General features: G+C 45.1%; 1 pseudogene; it reads right to left on the bottom strand.

Annotated features, from left to right (window-relative positions):
* Window positions 1–893: 893 nt before the first annotated feature.
* On the bottom strand, window positions 894–989 carry LOC121459943 (annotated as a pseudogene).
* Window positions 990–6,949: the final 5,960 nt, after the last annotated feature.

The raw sequence follows: 6,949 nt of genomic DNA, 5'->3' as shown, positions 1-6,949 counted from the left end.
GGGCAAGGGAGGAGGGTGAGTGGGGAAGCAGGAGGGGAATGGGAGGAGGGGAGGAAGTGTAAATTTTTGAATGAAAAAAATAAAAAAAAAAGAGGAAAAAAAAAAGACAATCAAATGAGTCCTAAATCTCTACCCTCCCTGTTGTCACTCACTAGAGATGTCTGCTTCTGGACCAAGAGGCCAGGGCTCCAGTTCCTAAACCAATTCAGACAATTGTCTCAGTGTGTGACCCTGTGCAAGGCACTTCAATTTTATTTTATTTTTTCAAGACGGGGATTCTCTGTGTAGTCCTGACTATCCTGAAACTCACTCTGTTGACCCAGGCTGGTCTTGAACTCACGAAGATCCGCCTGTCTCTTGCCTCCCAAGTGTTGGGATTAAAGACATGTGCCACCACTGTCTGGCTAAAATAACTTAATTTTGCAATCCTTGTGAGCTAGAAGAGGAAGGGCTTGTCTCTCCCCAAACGACATTTTTTGGACACATTTTTAAAAATTAAATTTATCTACTTTATTTTATGTGAGGTTTTGTCTATTTGTATGTATATGTAACATGTATGTGCCTGATGCCCACTGAGATCAGAAGAAGTATCAGATGCCCAGGAATTGGAGTTATGAATGGTTGTGAACTACCTTATGGGTGCTGAGAATCAAATCAGGTCCTCTGTACAGGCAACATGTGCTCTTAACCAGCGAGCCGTCTCTCCAGCGCACGGTCACACAGTTTTTTATGGTGGCAGAAATAACTTAGCTGGTGGGAATGGGTACTGTGGTATGCATTTACATATGTATATATAAATATATGTAGGACTAATAACAGCATTGTGTTCTGAATTAACATCAGCAACAGTTTTTTCCAGGTTTGCAGTTATCCAAGCAAAACTGTACAGACAAAAATAAATGGAAGGCATCACAGGTTTGCATGCCATCCTTGTGCAAGGGCCTTGCTAATCTCTGTAATTTTAATGTGTGTGCTGCCACAACAAGCCCGTGACGTTGAGCCTGATCCTCCTGAATCACCTCTCAGGTTGGGAGATTTACAGGCTTATGAGCTATCAACCCTTATCACTGAGCTATGGATCCTACCATACGGAGGACTGAATTCAAAGGCCTCTCACAAGCGAGGCAAGACTGTGCTGCTGAGCTACATCCCCAGCCTGAGCTATCTCTGAAACACAACTAGATATTCAGGGGATAAACTCTTGCTCTCACTCCTAGCCCAGTGAGTGCCTTGCTTTAACTTCTGTGACTGGCTTCAGTTGCGGAAATTCAGTTTGTTTTGGGGTTGGAGAGGTGGCTCAGCAAGCAGTCAAGAGAACTTGCTGCTCTTCCAGAGGACTCAAGTTTGGTTTCTAACACTCCTGAGCTGCGGCTGACAACTGCCTCTAACTCCAGCTCCAGGGGATCCATCGCCCCCTTCTGGCTGCTGTAGCACCTACACACCTGAACCGTATACTCACAAACACATACAGAACATTAAAAGAAAACCATTGATAATAAAAATGTTTGCTTCTTCTCCAAATAAACCCAGATGAACAAACTCAGCTGGCCTCATTAAATGAACCAAGACGAGCTCTCCACAAAGTCTTCCCCAAAACCATAAGTTAGCTTTAAAGTACTTCTGGTCTCATGCTTCCTGGCAGGTGAGTTCAACGCCCAAGTATAGCCTTGTTCGCTTTTGACAGACTTCTATTTTTTTTTAAATATTTATTTATTTATTATGTATACAATATTCTGTCTGAGGATATGCCTGCAGGCCAGAAGAGGGCACCAGACCCCTTTACAGATGGTTGTGAGCCACCATGTGGTTGCTGGGAATTGAACTCAGGACCTTTGGAAGAGCAGGCAATGCTCTTAACCTCTGAGCCATCTCTCCAGCCCCCATGAAAATATATCTTAAAATAGCAAACAAACCTACCGAAACCCAGAACAAGTTCCACATACATTTATTAAGTTCCAGGTCATATATATCTGAAAAAGAGAATGGGAAGGAGGGGAGGAAAAAAAAAGAAAATGAAAGAAGGGAAATAACAAAAGAAGGGAGGGGGACTTAGTGGGTAAAGGTGAAATAACCAAGTCCTGAAACTTGTTCTCTGCCCTCTCGTGAGCCCTGACATGTACCCCATACACCCACACGTCTCTGCCTTCACATGTGCTCTGACATGTACCCCATACACCCACATGTCTCTGAATCATGTGTCCTGACATGTACCCCATACACCCACACATCTCTGCCCTCACATGTGCTCTGACATGTACCCCATGCACCCACACGTCTCTGCCCTCACGTGTCCTGACATGTACCCCATACACCCACACATCTCTGCCCTCACATGTGCTCTGACATGTACCCCATACACCCACATGTCTCTGAATCATGTGTCCTGACATGTACCCCATACACCCACACGTCTCTGCCCTCACATGTGCTCTGACATGTACCCCATACACCCACATGTCTCTGAATCATGTGTCCTGACATGTACCCCATACACCCACACATCTCTGCCCTCACATGTGCTCTGACATGTACCCCATGCACCCACATGTCTCTGCCCTCATGTGTGCCCTGACATGTACCCCATACACCCACATGTCTCTGCCCTCACATGTGCTCTGACATGTACCCCATACACCCACATGTCTCTGCCCTCATGTGTGCCCTGACATGTACCCCATACACCCACATGTCTCTGCCCTCATGTGTGCCCTGACATGTACCCCATACACCCACACATCTCTGCCCTCACATGCATGTCCCCTGACATGTTCCCACCCCAATTCACCCCACACAAAATAAACATGTGAAGTAAGAGGAATAGGAGGAGGGGGAGCTAGAGAGACTGGTCAGTGGCTGCCCTTGCAGAGGACCTTTGTACATTCCTCGCATCCCTGTCAGGATACTCAATACCCTCCTCTGGTCTCCTCCAGGTACCCAAACACATCTGCAAATACCCACGCACAGACATAGACACATATGTAAAAATAAGTCTTTTGTCTTTTCTTTTTAAAGAAAAGGCTAACGGCCCTAGAAGAGGCATTGCCTTGTCTCTAGCACTGAGACTCAAACCCAGGCCTCCCTCATGATGTCAGTGCTGTGCTAACGGTCATATCTCCACCCCTAGAAACGCTCTGATCCGACAGTAGGGCAGCTGGCACAGTGTATGGCATTTTATTTTTTATTTTATTTTATTTTTTGGTTTTTCAAGACAGGGTTTCTCTGTAGCTTTGGAACCTGTCCTAGAACTAGTTCTTGTAGACCAGGCTGGCCTCAAACTCACAAAGATCCTCTTGCCTCTGCTTCCCGAGTGCTGGGATTAAAGGCATGCACCACCACTGCCCGGCTTGTGTGTGGCATTTTAATGAATGATTCTGCTTTTAAAGAAATTTTGTTTTTTGAGTCAGTTTTATATGTAGCTTGGCTTAGGACTCACTACATAGCCCAGGCTAGTCTCAAATTTCCATCAATCTGCCTTGCCAGTGCCAGGGTTCCAAGACTGAGCCACTGATGCTTGGTTTATTTGGAGTTATTAATCTGAACCATTGGTAAAAACTTAAACATGAAATATAATAAAGTTAGAGCCAGTAAACCTTATTAAAGGTACAGTTTCAGGGCTGGGGGACAGAGCGGATGGCTCAGCGGGCAAAGTGCTACAGAGGCATGAGGACCCAAGGTTTCTTAGTCCCCATGTAAAAGCAGGCAACACACATCCATACAGCTCGTACTGGAAGTACAGACAGACAGATCCAGACTCACTGGCCAGTCAGGCTTTGAGTGAGCTCCAGGTTCAGCGAGACCTTGTCTCAAAAGGTACCGTAGAAGGCCAGGCGGTGGTGGTGCACACCTTTAATCCCAGCACTCAGGAGACAGAGGCAGGTGGATCTCTGTGAGTTTGAGGCCAGCCTGGTCTACAAGAGCTAGTTGCAGGACAGGCTCCAAAGCTACAGAGAAAACCTGTCTCGAAAAACCAAAAACAAAAAGTACAGTGGAGAGTGACAGAGGAAGACAAGGGAGGTTGACCTCTAGCCTTTTTATATGGCGATACATGGTCAAGTACAATTCCCTCTATGCACATAAACACACACAACGGGGGATGGGGGGGGGAGAGAGGAAGGTTCTTTACTTTCACCTAAGAGCTGGTAGTTCTCAGTGAGTTCAAGGTCAGCCTGGTCTACCAGGTGAGATCCAGGACAGCCAGAGTTATGAAGTGAGACCCTGTCTGGAGGTGTAGTGGGGAGAAAAAAAACATACTTCTATGTTAGGAAAGGAAGTATTTAATTATTATTTTATTTTTGTTTTTTTTTTTTCCAGACAGGGTTTCTCTGTATTGTCCTGACTGTCCTGGAACTCACTCTGTAGTACAGGCTGGCCTCGAACTCACAGAGATCTTCCTGCCTCTGCCTCCCATGTGCTGGGATTAAAGGGGTGTGCTAGCAGCAACCAGTTATTTTCTTTTTATATGTGAGTGTTTTGATTGCATGCATGTATGTATGTATGTATATATGTATGTATGTATGTACATGACCTACATGCAGTCCCTGAAGAGGCCAGAAGGTGGCATTGGGTTGTACAGAACTACTTATAGATGGTGTGAGCTCCCATGTGGGTTCTGGAAACTGAATCTGAGTCTTCTACAAGGGCAGACATTGTTCATAATGTCTGAGCCATCTCTTTAATCCCATGGGGAGGACTCTTAATATAAATAACACCTTTGTTGCAGTAGGATAGTGGAAGCTGGCACGCGCCAGTCCACAGCCATGACTGTTCCTAATCCACGTGCACGCTATAACATAGTAACTAGGATATGCATACAACAGACAGTAAAGCTTTGGTGGTGTCAAGGAAGAACTGTGCTATATCCTCTACACTGTTTTTTTTTTTATTTATTATGTATACAATATTCTGTCTGTGTGTATACATGCAGGCCAGAAGAGGGCACCAGACCCCATTACAGATGGTTGTGAGCCACCATGTGGTTGCTGGGAATTGAACTCAGGACCTTTGGAAGAGCAGGCAATGCTCTTAACCTCTGAGCCATCTCTCCAGCCCTCTCTACACTGTTTTGTTTTTCACCCAGGTTATAAGTTACAAGATAATCTGTTGAGAAATGGAATAGTTTATGAAATAAGGTTGAGGAAATTTACCTCCAAGAAGAGAGAAAGGTGGTAGTGCCTCTTAGAGAAACCAACATCTATGCTCTGGAGAGGGTTTTTCTTTCTCCCTTAACATTTCTGCTTGAGCTTATATTAAAATTTCATCGATAATACCCCAGCTTGGGCGGGAAATATGGCTCATCCTCTGAAGGCACTCTTAGTTCTTGTTGGGGTGACAGAGTTGGGTTTTTTTGGGCGGGGAGTGTGGGAGGGGTTGAGACACAGTCTCACTATGTAGCTCTGGCTGTCCTGGAACTTATTGCATAGACCAGGTTGGCTTTAAACTCATCTGTCTCTGCCTCCCAAGTGGTGGGATTAAAGACATGCTCTGCTACACTGGGGTACACGGCAACTCCTAGCAAACAAACAAGCTTTGCTTGAAAAATTGAGTTTGAGGACACTTCTGAGTTTTTATTCTGTAAATGGCAATGAGCAGGAAGTATTGTAGGCTTCAGGGTTCAGGACGATACACACATGTGGAGCGTCATTTATTCATCTAGGGTCGTTTTCGGGTGGTGACCACGTTCATTTCAGAGGAAATGAACTTAGGTAAAAGAACCCTAATGGGAGGTAGTAATGGCACACACCTTTCATCCTATCACTCAGGAGGCAGAGGAGGGAGGATCACTGAGTTTGAGGCCAGCCTGGTCTGTTATGCCCAGATCACAGAGTCCTCCCAAAACAGGACTAGGAGACCGAGTCCTGTTTGTAAAAGCTAAGAGCCTTTATTCTTATGTGAGTTCAAACTCGGGCCCTCTGTGTGTCCAATGTATAGGAGTGATCAGAGAGCCCTGAGCTCAGTTGGGTTGGGAATTTTATAATAACAGAGGTTGGGGTAAGGGACTTCTAAGGTTCAGGACCCCTGATTGGCTGACATTTATCTAGGGGTGTCCTGGTGAAAACTGATGGGTGTGTGCTGGCAGGTCATCCTTGTAATTCCAGTCTCTGGCCTCCGTCTTTGGAGGTCCCTCCTCTTTGACCCTCGAACCTTGACCCCTCCCCAGGAAAGGTCAAGACCACTCCCACAGGCTATTTAAACTGCTTCCCCAGAAAATAAACGCGTGGTTTTCCCTCTTCCTCTGGGCTGGGCAGCTCCCATTTCCCTTAGGGGCCTCCAGGGAGCAGGTGTCTAATTAAACCTGGATATCTTTTAATTTGATCTGATTTGGTTTGATTGGGATTATTTTGCATTGGAGGAGTGGCTCGGTTAGGAAATATTCCTAACAATCCTATCTACATGGTTGGAAGTTAGGAATTTCCTTCGAAAGGTCTGTTTCTGGGTGGTGCCTGGGTGGACTGTTTGTGGTCTTTCTTGGAATTAGGTTTACCTTAGGGTAAGCTACTGAGACTCTGGCCTCTATTGAGCTTGTCATGGCTGGGTTCTATAGTCTACAGACAGAGTTCCAGGACAGCCAGGACTACATAAAGAAGCCCTGACTCAAAAAGCCAAAACCCAACAACAATAAAAACAAAAACCTATGTGTAGTCTGATGAGGTTGTTAATCATGGCATATGAAAGAACTCCGGGGTGGGGGAGGGGAAATGTAAAGATGTACCAATATGGAGTTAGAAATGAGAACAGGCTCTTTGGCATATTTTGGTGTCACGGAAGTTTAAAGAAAGTCAGCCTCGGGAGATAATATTCTTGCTTAGAAAAAGTTGGAAGATAAACTTTGGACAGTGTATTATACTATGACCTTTGTAATAAATAACCCAAGATAATGTGTTAACGTTTAGTCGAGATTTAAATTCCTGAGCTGATTAAAGGTCTAAAAATGTTTTAATATTAGTTCTGG

Source organism: Microtus oregoni, unplaced genomic scaffold (genome assembly GCF_018167655.1).
Source record: "Microtus oregoni isolate MIOR12 unplaced genomic scaffold, Mior012 000019F_ref0000042, whole genome shotgun sequence".
Classification (NCBI taxonomy): domain Eukaryota; kingdom Metazoa; phylum Chordata; class Mammalia; order Rodentia; family Cricetidae; genus Microtus; species Microtus oregoni.
The sequence above is the reverse complement of the archived record's forward strand: the minus strand, read 5'-3'. Positions and strand labels throughout refer to the sequence as shown.